Below are 16274 nucleotides of genomic sequence, written 5' to 3' on the forward strand. Positions count from 1 at the left end.
TCGCCTTGAATCCATTCGTTTGTTGATTGCTTATGCTTCTCATCACAACTTTAAGTTGCAACAAATGGATGTGAAAATGCTTTCCTTAATGGTCCTATTAATGAGTTGGTATATGTCAAGCAACCCCCCGGGTTCGAGGATCCCTACTTTCCGGATCATGTGTATCAACTCTATAGGGCACTCTATGGCCTTAAACAAGCCCCACGTGCGTGGTATGACCACCTTACCGAGTTGTTACAAGACTGTGGATTTGAAGTTGGGCTAATCGACCCCACTCTTTTTACTAAGAAGGTCAAAGGGGAGTTGTTTGTGTGCCAACTATATGTTGATAATATTATTTTTGGCTCCTCTAACAAAGCTTTCAATGAGGAATTTGCCGCTCTCATGACCTCAAAGTTCAAGATGTCTTCCATGGGAGAGTTGAAGTTCTTTCTCGGTTTTGAAGTGAAGCAAAGAAGAGAAGGAACCTTCATCAACCAAGCCAAATACACTCAAGACATGCTCAAGAGATTCAAGCTAAGTGATGTCAAGCCGGCTTCCACTCCAATGCCCACCAAGTGCCAACTTGACATTGATCCCAATGGTAAAGCGGTGGATCAAAAGGTATATCGTTCCATGATTGGATCCTTGCTTTACCTTTGTGCATCTAGACCGGATATCATGTTGAGTGTGGGAATTTGTGCACGGTTTCAAGCCGTACCTAAGGAAAGACACTTTGTGGCGGTCAAGCGAATCTTTCGATATTTGGCTCATACCCCAAACTTTGGCTTATGGTACCCAAGAGGAGCAAACTTCAAGCTTGTAGGGTATTCGGACTCCGATTGAGCGGGAGACAAAGTGGATAGGAAGTCCACTTCCGGAGGGTGCCAATTTCTTGGTTGCTCTTTGGTGAGTTGGTCTTCCAAGAAGCAAAGTTGTGTGTCTCTCTCGTCCACCGAAGCGGAGTATGTGGCTGCCGACAGTTGTGGTGCACAACTTTTGTGGATGAGGCAAACTTTAAAGGATTAGGGTGTCACTTGTGACAAAGTGCCTCTTTGGTGTGACAATGAAAGTGCCATCAAGATTTCTCTTAACCCGGTGCAACACTTCAAGACGAAGCATATTGAGATTCGGTATCACTTCATCCGGGATCACATTAGGCGAGGGGAGATCGAGCTCAACTATGTCAACACTCATGAAAACCTTGCAGATATTTTCACGAAGCCTTTAGATGAAGCAAGATTTCGCGAGTTAAAGCATGAGCTAAATATCATTGACTCGAGCAATGTTGCTTGAATCCTTGCACACCCCACCATACTCAACTTGTTGTCTCGTTTAGATGTAGGCATGGACATAGGGGGAGTGTTGTTCTCTCAATGAACTCTCCCTCCCCCATTATGCATAAATTGATCAACTCTTTCACATTAGCCATTTTTTATGGTACTTGTGCTTCAAAGACGAGTTTTCGTCACGGGCCCAAGGATAATCCTTCGTGGTGCCATACCAATTGACTCAAACATAGGTGGCTCCGGCCACCGCCCTCTCCTTGGAGAGGTTGTGTCTCGTGGTTGGTCCTTGTTGTTTCTTGCCTTTCTTTCTTCGTGCTGAGCGTGTTCTAGTGGTGTCTCGTTCGCTTGAAGTTTCCTTGCAAAGACCCTTTTTCTTTCGTTCGGAACTTGCATCTTCTTTAGCTCACGGTACTACCGCGGCCTGCCACGGTACTACCGCGTGTGGAGCGCACGGTACTTCCGCACCCAGCACGGCAGTAATTTTTTACTACCGCCTGGGGGAGCGGTACTACCACTTCGGTGCGGTACTTCCGCCCGAGCGGTACTACCGCGATGAGATGTTGTACTACCGCGCTGACGAGTGTGCGTGGGGGTTAAGACTCGGGCAGGGGGAGTTCCAACTCCCCCATACCCATTCGTCTGTTTCTCTCCCCCGCCGCCTCTCTCTCCTGCTCAAGAACGGCGCCGGAGACCCTCGCCGGATCTCCGTCTCCGGCCGCTCTCCTCGGATTCCGACCGGTGGGATCGTTCCCCACCACTTCCTCTTGCCATGGAACAAGGTTTCTCCCCAAATCCCTCTCTCTTTTGTTCGTTCCTTTGCCTCTAGGTTTTAGGGGAGATGCATGTGTTCTTGAGATTTTAGGCTAAATCTATGCAAGAGTAGGATGTAGGAGAGTAGTGTTGCGTAGAAACTATACTTGATATGTTGTCCCGTTGTAGATTTGATCAACCGTAGTACCGCCTCATTTTCGCGGTTGTTCTCAGATTCAAAGTGGTTCAGATCTGACGTCGTGCGGTACTACCGCACCTCTGGTGCAGTACTACCGCTTGTGCGGTACTACCGCACCTCTGGTGCGGTACTACCGCTTGTGCAGTACTACCGCCCGTCAGGTGCGGTACTACCGCGCGAGCCGTGGTACTAAGGTCCTACTACCGCGCCTTCACGCGGTACTACCGCGACTAGGAGCGGTACTAAAATTTTAGTACCACACGAACTGGTAGTACTACCGTTGTTGTCCAATCTTCTTCTTAGCAATTACCACGTATGCTTTCTACTTGTTTCCCTTGTCTTGCTGAGGTCTATGCATTGATTCTTCTCGCTTTTTTGTGTGCTTTTTGCTTTGTGTCTTAGGTGGTGGCTCCGGTGCTCCTGCTCGCCATTCTAATCCCAGTCGTGACACTGGCTCCAAGCGTCTGCGCAATCAAGATGAAGCTCCAGAGGGCTCCAGTGCCCCCAAGCGCAATGTCAAGTCCTCCGCTAGCAAGTACAAGGAACCCACAAAGGGAATGGACGAGATACCTCTTTCTGAGTTTATCCCTCAAAGGCAGATCAACCCGTATGTGAATGTCCGTGCTATCTTCAGAGGCAATGACCTGTTTTGGACCAAGCAGCAGACTCTCATCTACCTGGATGTGATTAAGGCCAAGCAAAACACCTATGTGGATGTCAAGTGGATTGACATGAATCACATGAGGCAGGACAAGCACCGTGCTTACTTTGGAGAGGCTCTGGACTTGGTGGAGCAGTTTGGCATTGAACATGTGATCTCCTTCCACCTGGACTTTGACCCTGAGAATATTTGCCAGTTCTTTGCCTCAGTTCACTTTCACTCTGGGGAGGATCGAAGGATGACCTGGATGACCAATGGACGTCAGTTGACTGCTACCTGGAAGGACTTCATGGATTTGCTCCACGTACCTGATGAGGGGCTCAACACACCCGTTGGTGTTCGCCCTCATGCCAACCCTGAGTCAGCCAGCAAGAACAAGCTCCAGCAGTATAATGTTGCGAAGACACTTCCCAGTGGCAAGACGACGTGGGTGCTGAACCCATTTCTGGACATCATGTATCGCATCTTCCGCAACTCTCTTTTCCCTCGCATTGGTGACAAGTACAAGGTACATGCCTATCTGGTGGATATGATGCTCCTGTGCGAGGAGGCGCGTGTGTCTCAGTCTCAACCACTTGATGTCTCACATATCATGTGGTGTGAGCTTCGGTTCGCGGTGTTCAACTGCAAGGTACCCATCTATGGACCGTACATGTTTCTGTTGATCTCCAAGACTTGGGAGAAGCTGTTCTCCGGTGATGAGTTTCTTGCTCCAGACTGGATTCGTCATGAGTCCACCAGTCTTCGTGTCAAGCCCAAGTGGGCCAACACTACTACTCGTGCTGAGGCGACTATTGCTCAGAGGGTTGTTGATGGGGAGGAGGCTGAGGCGGAGGATGCTGGTTAGGACCGTGCTGCTGGGTTTGCCCCTCCCTTCTCTGAGCCCTCGTGGGCCAAGAAGCTGAAGGACAAGATGAAGACTCTGTTTTGCATGCAAGCAAAGGGGCAATACAGGACTCACGTGGCCTCCAAGGAGAGTCGCCGCCGCGACAAGAAGATTATGAAGGTCTTTGGAGAGGAAGTCTCTGGCGGTTCTGAGGAGGTCATCACTCCAGAGGCTGAGTGGATGGCTAAGCAAGGTTTCAAGTGGACTGATTCTGAGGAGGACATCAAGGAGACCGTCCCCGCTGCCGAGTCTGACGAGGAGCGTTGGAGTGATTACTCTGCCTGAGCCACCCCTTGTGTGTAGGTGTCCTCTCTGCCTTTTTGGCATCTCGATGCCAAAGGGGGAGAGAGTGTAGGATTTACGAGTCATTTTTTCGTATTGCTTCGTTTGTGTTTGTTCAGTTGAACCTCGTTTGCTTTGGTTTGATTTGCGCTTGTGAGACTTATCCTTCATATGGTGTAAGACATATGCACTCTATCTTATCTTAGTGAGCTTATGATATATTGTGCTACTTATGTTATGCTCTTGTTTGCTATCTTGCTTAGTGTTAGCCTTACTATTGCAAGATATTCCTAGTCTATAAAATATAGGGGGAGTGTTGATCCTAGTATGTGTGCCGTGCAGTCCAAAGCACCTATCTAGATTGCACACATCTAGGGGGAGCCCGTCTATATTTTAGAGAGGAGGGGTTTGCGTATGCTCTATATTATTTCCCTTTGTGCAAATCCCGTATTGTCATCAATCCCCCAAAAAGGGGGAGATTGTAACGGCATATTTATCCCTAAGGTGTTTTGGTGATTGATGACAATGCTTTTGCGGACTAATCGTGTGCCTTGAGTTTCTCAGACGTTTCATCGCTAGGCACAAGACGGTTTGGTGCCCCTCGAAGACTATTGAAGACGGCGTTTTTCTACGTTTCTTTTCGGTGGATTTGAGTCGTAGGAAAGCCGTACTATTAAGAGGGGGTTCGCTTCGGAAAGGTTCGGGTGGAATCATCACGTACACATTTTCTTCCTCTGCACCACCTTTCCCCTTGTGCTTTGGAGCATCCTCCGTTTTCCTCATTTCTATGCAAAGAGAAGGATTCCTAAGTGTTGCTATTCTGGGGCATGCGGTAGTACTGCTCTACGGAGCGGTAGTACCGCAGGCCCTTGCGGCAGTACCGCAAGCCTTTGCGGTAGTACCGTAGGCGCCCGCAGTAGTACCGCTCCTACGGAGCCGTACTACCGTGGCCTCAGACCAGACTCAGTTGCTCATGCGGCTGTAGGGGCGGACGTAATTTTTTACGTCCGCGCCCTACACGGTAGTACCGCCCCATGCGCGCGGTAGTACCGTGAGTCCTGGTCTGGCACAGTTACATGAGCGGAAGTAGGGGCGGATGTACTTTTTTACATCCGCTCCCTGCGCGGTAGTACCGCATGCCATGTGCGGTAGTACCGTGTCAGATTTTTGCATCGATTGATTTTCAGCAGAAGTAGGCACGGATGTATTTTTATTCATCCGCGCCCTTCCCAGGCTAGGCCATTCCTGCCTTGCGGTAGTACCGCATGGGGGAGCGGTAGTACCGCGCCTGCGGCAGTACCGCCCTCAGCCTCTGTGCTTCAGGCCTGATCTAGTTCCTGCCGTAGCAGCAGTAGTACCACGGTCACTCGCGGTAGTACCGTGTGGCCTTGCGGTAGTACCGCTTGTCAGGGGCGGTAGTACTGCAGGTCGCGGGCTGGTTAAGTGGATAACGGTTGGATTTGGTTCTCCACTATATAAGGGGTGTCTTCTTCCTCTAGTTGACTACCTCTTCCAACCCTAAGCTCCATTGTTGCTCCAAGCTCCACTTTCGCCCGATCTCTCTCCCTAGCCAATCAAACTTGTTGATTTGCTCGGGATTGGTTGAGAAGGCCCCGATCTACACTTCCACCAAGAGAAATTTGATTCCCCTCACTAATCCCTTGCGGATCTTGTTACTCTTGGGTGTTTGAGCACCCTAGACGGTTGAGGTCACCGCGGAGCCATAGTCCATTGTGGTGAAGCTTCGTGGTGTCATTGGGAGCCTCCAATTAAGTTGTGGAGATTGCCCCAACCTTGTTTGTAAAGGTTCGGTCGCCGCCTCCAAGGGCACCAATAGTGGAATCACGGCATCTCGCATTGTGTGAGGGCGTGAGGAGAATACGGTGGCCCTAGTGGCTTCTTGGGGAGCATTGTGCCTCCACACCGCTCCAACGGAGACGTACTTCCCCTCAAAGGGAAGGAACTTCGGTAACACATCCTCGTCTTCACCGGCTCCACTCTTGGTTATCTCGTGCCTTTACTTGTGCAAGCTTATTTGTGTTATATCTCTTGCTTGCTTATGTGCTTGTTGTTGTTGCATCATATAGGTTGCTCACCTAGTTGCATATCTAGACAACCTACTTTGATGCAAAGTTTAAATTGGTAAAGAAAAGCTAAAAATAGTTAGTTGCCTATTCACCCCCCCCCCCTCTAGTCAACTATATCGATCCTTTCACATAGCATGACCACACTATTCGAAACACAAAAGGGGAATCACAAAACAACACAAGACAATGGTTGATTTCTTTACCAAATGGGAGAAATGCCACTTTCAACGGGCTCTAGAGGGCGTCGTCCCTCGCCGCCGAGATCCGGGTGAATGGAGGCCGTGGAAGCAACGAGGCGGTGACAGATCTACGAAAGGATATGACTCAAAGTGGTGGGGAAAAGGGTGTCTAACAACAAAATTTAGGGACGTGTCACTATCGAGCACTTCAGGTGAGCCCATAGTGGGGAAAGGCACGCATCGGAGGGGCAAAATGGGAATTATGGCCCCAACGGCGGGCCCCCACATCGACGGACACTCAAAGAGTCTTGTCGCCAATATTGGTTGGCCCACATCAGAGTGGCCTGCACTTTCATCGGAGGGGCCCACACTTTCATCTGAGGGGCCCACACATCGCTCGAAAGGGTCAATAGATTCTCCTCGTGGCTGCAGTTGATGTGGTGAAGTGGTGGGTCCAAAATGGAAGGAAACAACGCAAAGTTGACGGCAACCGATGGAGATGACGTGCAGTATCATACACCTATTTTTTTCACAATCGTTAGTGCCCAGACCGAAATACAGAAGATTGAGTGGCAGGACTCGAATATGCAACTTTGGCGGTGGCACAGATCGGTTCGTCCCAAAAATATAATATGAAAACTTTTTCATGATGGGTTTGAGGATATTGATTGCTACCGTACATGTTAATATTTCCTTCTTATAAACCAGATCAAAGTGTAATCAACAAAACTGATATGCACTCTATTCTGAAATGAGGGGAGTAAGCCCTATCTATAAGACAACATGACCGTGCCTATTGATGATTTTTCGGTATACTAGCAATGACATTTCATAGGATTTACTCCCTCTATTCCTAAATATAAGTCTATTTAGAGATTTCAGAGCAAAATGAGTGAATCTACATTGTAAACTATGTCTATATACATCCGTATGTAGTTCATATTGAAATGTCTAAAAAAGACTTATATTTAGGGATGGAGGAACTATTTGGCATTTATTTGGAGAAGGATAGCCATTATCCAAAGAAAAATGAAACATATCATTTAATGACATTAATTGGATAAGGATAACCTTGATGCCGCCACATCTATATAAGGCGACTGAACGGTACCCCTCGTGACCACAAAAACATACTGGTTCACTGGTAGAAAAAGAGGCTTCCATACGCCCCCATTAGTCCCCAAAACAATCGAACCGCGACCAAAGGGGTCTTTAGTCGCGGTTCGGGAGAAGACCCGCGACCAACTATCTGGGCCCAGCGCGCTCGGTCGACAGCTGGCGGACGGGAGGGGCTTTAGTCCCGGTTGGCCTGGCCAACCGGGACTAAAGGTCCCCGAAGGCCTTTAGTCGCGGTTGGCCAGGCCAACCGGGACTAAAGGCCCATCCAGCTGGCGGACGGGAGGGGCTTTAGTCCCGGTTGGCCTGGCCAACCGCGACTAAAGGCCCATCCCTATATATAGGACTCAGCTCACTTCACTTCACTCAGCTCACTTCACAATTTTCAGAAGGGGGTGGTGGGTTTGCTTTTGGTTTCTCCTATGCACACAAGGTGTTTGATGAAATGCCCGAGAGCCTAAAACAAACATGATATGAAGTGTCCGAGCCACACTTGAGCTTTCTCATTTATTTTTCCTCCGCGATCGCGGTTAGCAACTTGAACCTTTCATGTGTCATTGATAAAATATGCATGTGTGTAGTTCATTGTTTAATTTGTATTATTTCTAGCTAGTTAGTTTAACAAATGCATGATGGTTAATTATATACTTTATATAATAATAATGCAGATGAATCGACAATGGATGTACGGTCCCCGACTCTCCGGTGAGTTCACTACGGGTTTGAAAGATTTCCTCGTAGTGGCAAATGCGAACAAGCAGCAAGGTTTTATTATCTGTCCATGTGCTGTCTGTAAGAATCAGAAGGGTTACTCCTCGTCAAGAGACGTTCACATGCACCTGCTTCGGCACGGTTTCATGCGAAGCTATAATTGTTGGACCAAGCATGGAGAAAGAGGGGTTAGAATGGAAGAAGATGAAGAAGGGGATGATATCGATGACAACTATCATGATCATTTCGGTGATACTTTCATGGAGGATGATGCTGAAGGTGGGGAAGGGTTAGGTGAAGGTGAAGAAGAGGCACATGATGAGCCCGCTGATGATCTTGGTCGGACCATTGCTGATGCACGGAGACGCTGCGAAACTGACAAGGATAGGGAGAATTTGGATCGCATGTTAGAGGATCACAAAAAGTCGTTGTATCCAGGATGCGATAATAGTCTGAAAAAGCTGGGCTGCACACTGGATTTGCTAAAATGGAAGGCACAGGAAGGTGTAGGTGACTCATCATTTGAAAATTTGCTGAAAATGTTGAAGAATATGTTCCCGAAGAATAACGAGTTGCCCGCCAGTACGTACGAAGCAAAGAAGGCTGTCTGCCCTCTAGGTTTAGAGGTTCTGAAGATACATGCATGCATTAACGACTGCATCCTCTACCGCGGTGAATACGAGAATTTGAATGAATGCCCTGTATGCACTGCATTGCGTTATAAGATCAGAGGCGATGACCCTGGTGACGATGTTGAGGGCGAGAAACCCAGGAAGAGGGTTCCCGCCAAGGTGATGTGGTATGCTCCTATAATACCACGGTTGAAACGTCTGTTCATGAACAAAAAGCATGCCAAGTCGTTGCGATGGCACAAAGAGGACCGTAAGTCCGACGGGGAGTTGAGACACACCGCTGATGGAACGCAATGGAGAAAGATCGACAGAGTGTTCAAAGATTTTGCAGCTGACGCAAGGAACATAAGATTTGGTCTAAATACTGATGGCATTAATCCTTTTGGCGAGCAGAGCTCCAGCCATAGCACCTGGCCCGTGACTCTATGCATCTACAACCTTCCTCCTTGGTTGTGCATGAAGCGGAAGTTCATTATGATGCCAATTCTCATCCAAGGCCCTAAGCAACCCGGCAACGACATCGATGTGTACCTAAGGCCATTAGTTGAAGAACTTTTACAGTTGTGGGCCAGACCTGGTGTACGTGTCTGGGATGAGCACAAAGGAGAGGAATTTGACCTACGAGCGTTGCTTTTTGTAACCATCAACGATTGGCCTGCTCTCAGTAACCTTTCGGGACAGACAAATAAGGGATACAATGCATGCACGCACTGCTTACATGAGACTGAAAGTGTACGTTTGGTTAATTGTAAGAACAACGTGTACCTGGGTCATCGTCGATTTCTTCCCCGAAATCATAACGTAAGAAAGAAAGGCAAGCATTTCAACGGCAAGGCGGATCACCGGCCGAAGCCTGCGGAACGTACTGGTGCTGAGATATTTGATATGGTCAAGGATTTGAAAGTCATCTTTGGAAAGGGTCCTGGCGGACAATCAGTTCCGCGGGGAGTTGACGGGCACGCACCCATGTGGAAGAAGAAATCTATATTTTGGGAGCTAGAATATTGGAAAGTCCTAGATGTCCGCTCTGCAATCGACGTGATGCATGTTACGAAGAATATTTGCGTGAACCTGCTAAGCTTCTTGGGCGTGTATGGGAAGACAAATGATACAAAGGAAGCACGGCAGGACCAGCAACTTTTGAAAGACCCAGATGACCGGCATCCGGAATGGTTTCAAGGTCGTGCCAGCTACGCTCTTACCAAAGAAGAGAAGGTCATTTTTTTTGAATGCCTGAGCAGTATGAAGGTCCCGTCTGGCTTCTCGTCGAATATAAAGGGAATAATAAACATGGCGGAGAAAAAGTTCCAAAACTTGAAGTCTCACGACTGCCACGTGATTATGACGCAATTGCTTCCGATTGCTTTGAGGGGGCTCCTACCGGAAAATGTTCGAGTAGCCATTGTGAAGCTATGTGCATTCCTCAATGCAATCTCTCAGAAGGTAATCAATCCAGAAGATCTACCACGGTTACAGAACGATGTGGTCCAATGCCTTGTCAGTTTCGAGTTGGTGTTCCCACCATCCTTCTTCGATATTATGACGCACCTCCTGGTCCACCTAGTCGAAGAGATTTCCATTCTCGGTCCTGTATTTCTACACAATATGTTCCCCTTTGAGAGGTTCATGGGAGTATTAAAGAAATATGTTCGTAACCGTGCTAGGCCAGAAGGAAGCATCGTCAAGGGCTATGGAAATGAGGAGGTAATTGAGTTCTGTATTAACTATGTTCCTGAACTTAAGCCGATTGGTATTCCTCAATCGCGGCACGAGGGGAGACTAAGTGGAAAAGGCAAGATCGGAAGGGAATCCACGATATGTATGGACGGTCATTCTATGACTGAAGCACACCACACAGTTCTGCAAAATTCCAGCTTGGTGCCTCCGTACTTTGAGCAACACAAGAATATTTACGCTCGGACAACCCGGGGAAGCCTGAATCCTGGATTAGAAAGGCCCACATGGAGACTTTCGGCAGTTGGTTGCGAAAACATTTAATGAATGACAATGATGTTGGAGATCAGCTGTACATGTTGGCCAAGAAACCATCTTCGACTATAACGACTTTCCAAGGGTACGAGATAAATGGGAATACATTTTACACCATCGCCCAAGATAAAAAGAGCACCAACCAAAACAGTGGTGTCCGCTTTGATGCAGCAACCGAGAATGGGCAAAAGGTCACATATTATGGTTACATAGAGGAGATATGGGAACTTGACTATGGACCCTCCTTTAAGGTCCCTTTGTTCCGGTGCAAATGGTTCAAGCTAACAGGAGGTGGGGTAAAGGTGGACGAGCAATACGGAATGACAATGGTGGATTTCAACAATCTTGGTTACCTTGACGAACCGTTCGTCCTAGCCAAAGATGTCGCTCAGGTTTTTTATTTGAAGGACATGAGTAGCAAACCGAGGAAACGGAAAGATAAGAAAACGATCAGTACATCATGCGATGATCCAAAGCGCCACATTGTTCTTTCAGGGAAAAGAAACATCGTGGGAGTGGAGGACAAGACAGACATGTCAGAAGATTATAATATGTTTGGTGAAATTCCGCCCTTCAAAGTGAACACTGACCCAAGCATTAAGTTAAATGATGAGGATGCTCCATGGATACGGCACAATCGTAAGCAAGCAGGGACACAAGGAAAGAATTGATGTGTAATAATTTATTGTACCAAACTTTGTATTTGGTCGATGAACTAAATGATGTATCAAACCTTTTGTCAAACCTTCAAGGGATTTTAAAATGAATTAGTTTTATTTTTCTGATTTTTTGATATAAAATTGTATTTTTAAGATTTTAAAATGAATTAGTTTTATTTTTCTGATTTTAAAAGGAAAAAGGAAGAAGAAGAAGAAAGAAGGAAAAAGGAAGAAAAAACAGAAGAAAAAAACAGAAGAAAAAAACAAACAGAAGAAAAACATAAGAAAAAAACAGAAGAAAAAAACAAACAGAAGAAAAAAACAGAAGAAAAAAGGAAAAAGGAAAAAAGGAAGAAAAAAAGAAGAAAAACAAAACAAAATAAATAAAGCAAAAAAGAAAGAAGGAAAAAGGAAGAAAAAAACAGAAGAAAAAAACAAACAGAAGAAAAACATAAGAAAAAAACAGAAGAAAAAAACAAACAGAAGAAAAAAACAGAAGAAAAAAGGAAAAAGGAAAAAAAGGAAGAAAAAAAAGAAGAAAAACAAAACAAAATAAATAAAGCAAAAAAGAAAGAAGGAAAAAGGAAGAAAAAAACAGAAGAAAAAAATAGAAGAAAAAAACAAACAGAAGAAAAACATAAGAAAAAAACAGAAGAAAAAAACAAACAGAAGAAAAAAGAAAAAAGGAAGAAAAAAAAGAAGAAAAACAAAACAAAATAAATAAAACAAAAAACAGGCAAAAAATAAAAAATATGCCACCTACTGGGCCACCACGGCCTCAATACGACTAGAAACCCATTAATGGGCCAGGATTCAGGCCCGCAGAAGGCCCAGTAGGCCCACAGGCACACAGTGACAGAATAGGCCCGTAAGCCTGCATTTGAGAGGAGCTCGAAGTGGTGAGAGCAGCCGCGCTTATAAACCACTGTCGAAGCCTCTCGGCTAGCGAGGTGTGACTAAACATCCCACCGCACCGCGCCAGTTCCAGCACAGACCCTTTAGTCCCGGTTGGGGAGGCGGATCGCGACTAAAGGGTACCCTTTAGTCGCGGTTGTTGTCCCCAACCGCGACTAAAGGGTCTTTCTGCGCGGGAGCGAAAGCGGCGCCAAAACCCTTTAGTCCCGGTTGGGGAGGCGGACCGCGACTAAAGGGTACCTTTAGTCGCGATCCGCCTCCCCAACCGCGACTAAAGGTGCGTCTATAAATACTGCACTTAGCAGTTTCGCCACTTCCCATTCTCCTCTCTCTCGACGCCGAAGCGCTGCCCCGACGCCGATCGACGCCGAAGCCCTGCCCCGACGCCGACGCCGACGCCGAAGCCCTGCGCGCCGCCGTCCCCGTCCCCAGTGAGCGCCGCCTCCGCCCGTGCCCTGCCCTTGCCCGCCGCCCGTGCCCTGCGCCCTTGCCGGCCCGCCACCCGCCGCCCGCCGCCCGACGCCCTGCCGCCCGCCGCCCGCCGCCCGCTGGCCCTGCCTGCCGTCCTCCGCGCGCCGGCAGAAGAAGAAGAAGGAAGAAGAAAAAGGAAGAAGAAGAAGAAGAAAGAAAAAGGAAAAAGGAAGAAGAAGAAAGAAGGAAGAAGAAAACAAAAGAAAAACAGAAGAAAAACAAGAAAGAGGAAGAAAAAAGGAAAAAGGAAGAAAAAAAAGAAAAAGGAAGAAAACAACAGAAGAAAAAAAAAGGAAGAAGAAAAAAAAGGAAAACACAAGAAAAACAAACAGAAGAAAAAAACAAAAGAAAACAAAAAAACAAAAGAAAAACAAAGGAAGAAGAAAAAAACAAAAGAAAACAAAAAAACAAAAAAAAGGAGGAAGAAAAACAAAGGAAGAAGAAAAAAAGAAAGAAGAAAAACAAAGGAGGAAGAAAAACAAAGGAAGAAGAAAAACAAAGGAAGAAGAAAAAAAGAAAGAAGAAAAAAAAGGAAGAAGAAAAAAAGAAAGAAGAAAGAAAGAAGAAAGAAAAGGAAGAAGAAAAAACAAGAAAGAAAAAGGAAGAAGAAAAATAAAGGAAGAAGAAAAACAAAGGAAGAAGAAAAAAAGAAAGAAGAAAAAGGAAGAAGAAAAAAAGAAAGAAGAAAGAAAGAAGAAAGAAAAAGGAAGAAGAAAAAACAAGAAAGAAAAAGGGAGAAGAAAAAAATGAAAACCAAATGAAAACCAAATGAAAGAAGAAAGAAAAAGGAAGAAGAAAAAAAGAAGAAGAAAGGAAGAAGAAAGGAAGAAGAAGAAAGAAAGAAAAAAGAAGAAGGAAGAAGAAGAAAGAAAGAAGAAAGGAAGAAGAAGAAAGGAAGAAGAAGAAAGAAAGAAGAAGAAGAAAGGAAAAAGGAAGAAGAAGAAAGGAAGAGGAATAAAGAGGAAGAAGAAAGGAAGAAGAAGAAAGAAAGAAGAAAGAGGAAGAAGAAAGGAAGAAGAAGAAAAAAAGAATTTTTACTTAAAGAATCTTTTTTTTAATTCCTCCTCCTCTATGTCCCCTTAATCTTATTTTTTAATTCCTTTATACTTAAAGAATTTTTACTACATGCAGGAGTGACATATGGCGGACGATAGAACCGAGCCGCTTAGGGATCCGGAGGCTGAACGTTATTTAATGGGCATCATCAACAACGAGATTCCTTATGTGCCGGGCTCAGAATATGAGCAACAAGAGGATGTAGTCTCTTCTTATATGAACCTTGACGGAGGAACAAAGATTGTCGATGATCAAGAAGGTGAAGGAACGGACATTGTCGACGGAGGTCAACCGTCAACTCGAATTGCAAGTAGCAACCACCTCCGGCGAGGTATATATATACATTGAGAGCCTCTCGTGATACAAACTTACTGAAATGTGAATACATATGTATTAACGCGCGCGACTCTCTTTCTTTTTTTAGCCCTCCGGATCGAGTACGACAAAGCGTGGCAAATCCAAGGCGATGAAAACAGGAGAAACATATGCCATTGAGTTTGTCAGTGAAACCGGCAAGCCCCTACAGCACACCTCAAAGTTTATCAACCAATGCGGAGTCGTTGTTAGAGACAACGTCCCGATCACCGTCCAGGAATGGAAGGAGCCAAAGAAGGCACGTCTTGGTTTCAGTTTTGTCGACAAGAGAACGAAAAAGGATTGCTGCAGAAAGCTTATGGAACATTTCATTCTACCTCCGGAATACAACAAAGTCGATGAATTCGGTAACGAGGTTCCGGGTGGACGTCAGAGGAGGAGGCTAGTTAAAGAGTTCGCTCTTCAGAAGATGGGCGAAGCATTCCGGAACTTCAAGAAAAATTTAACCCGTGACTATGTCAACAAGGGCAAGACTCCGGATTTCAATGGACAACATGAGAAACTGAAAGATGATTGGCCAGAATTTGTGAGGCAAAAGCAATCGGAGCATTTCAAGGAAATATCGAAAAAAAATAAGGATAATGCGAGTAAGAAAAAGTTCCATCATATTATGGGGCCAGGAGGATACCGCCTTTCGGAGCCTAGGTGGCAGAAGATGCAGGAGGACCTGAGGGTGCGAGGAATCCCTCTAGGTACAGAGGGATGGGACCCAAGGGCCAAAAGCTGGTGGTACGGGCATGGGGGATCGCTAGACCCGGAGACAGGGGTGTGTGTTCACCGGCAGAGACAGTTTGCTCCCACCCAAGCCCTTATTGACGCAATGACCCAAGCTCAAGAGGGCTTGATCAAGTTCAACAGAGAGAAAGACGCACTGACAACAGCCCTCGGGAATGATGAACACGGAGGACGTGTACGAGGCAAAGGCAAAGTTCCGTGGAAAGTAGGGTTTTCCCAGGACAATGACCCGTACTGTTACAGAAGCCGTAAGAGAAAGACGGACCGGGATGCAGATCTTATGACGAAGTTTGCATCGGAACTCCATGAGTTGAAGCAGACCGTGCATGAACTAGTGAAAGAAAAATCGGCTGCAGGGCCGCATGAAGATCATGAAGCGGATCGCGGAAGCCAGCAGCGGAGAAGCAGCGTGGCTTCCACGGATGCCCCGCCTGGTGCTAGTGCACCGATGATCGAGATTCGTGCACCGGAGCCTCACTACCCCGTGGATGATGTAAAGGAGATGAAAGAATGTGATCTGCATTATCCCGTGGGGAACGTTTCCACGAAGGTAGCTAGCGGCAGTGCTTTACCCTGTACACCTAGAGCACTCCACCACAACAACCCCATTGCATATGGCTATACTCCTGTCACGGTGGAAGACATAGTCCAAGGGTTTGAGGACCTGGAGATTGACAAACCTACACCCGAAGGGGAGAGAAGACTTGGAGATGTCAAGCGCCAGTTCATTCTATGGAAAAAGAAGTACATAGTGTTTCCAGGCGAGGCGCCAAGGCTAGCAAGTCCACCCCCCTCCGATGGTGGTGGTGGTGGTGGCGGTGGTGGCGGTGGTGGTGGTCGTGGTGGTTCACCTACACCTCCTTCACGCCATTCGACGCCGTCCCCCGATCCACAACCTCCGGCGGGTACGACGCCCCCCAATCCTCCTCCGGCGGGTACGACGCCCCCCAATCCACCTCCGGCGAAGAAGCAGAAGCAGGCGGACAGCAAGGAAACCCGCTCCTGGACTATTAACCCGGACCCTTATGTACCTAAGACCACAAGGGTACCGGAGCCATCACTGAAGCCTCTCCTCCCAAGGCCTGGGGAACTTAGTGAAGCTGAAACCAAATTGGCCGCGTCTGCTGATTATGAGAAATGGAAGGCGGATATGAAGGCGAAAAAAGAGCCTGAGCCCAAGCAAGTATTCACTGAGAAGCAAAAGAAGTGGGCTAAGGATTTTTTGACGACACCGTCCCAAGCCGAGCTGAATATGCCTGACGACTATGGACATGAACTTCGTAGGCAAGAAAAAATATTGAAG

Source organism: Aegilops tauschii, chromosome 7, assembly GCF_002575655.3.
Source record: "Aegilops tauschii subsp. strangulata cultivar AL8/78 chromosome 7, Aet v6.0, whole genome shotgun sequence".
NCBI classification, from domain to species: Eukaryota; Viridiplantae; Streptophyta; class Magnoliopsida; order Poales; family Poaceae; genus Aegilops; species Aegilops tauschii.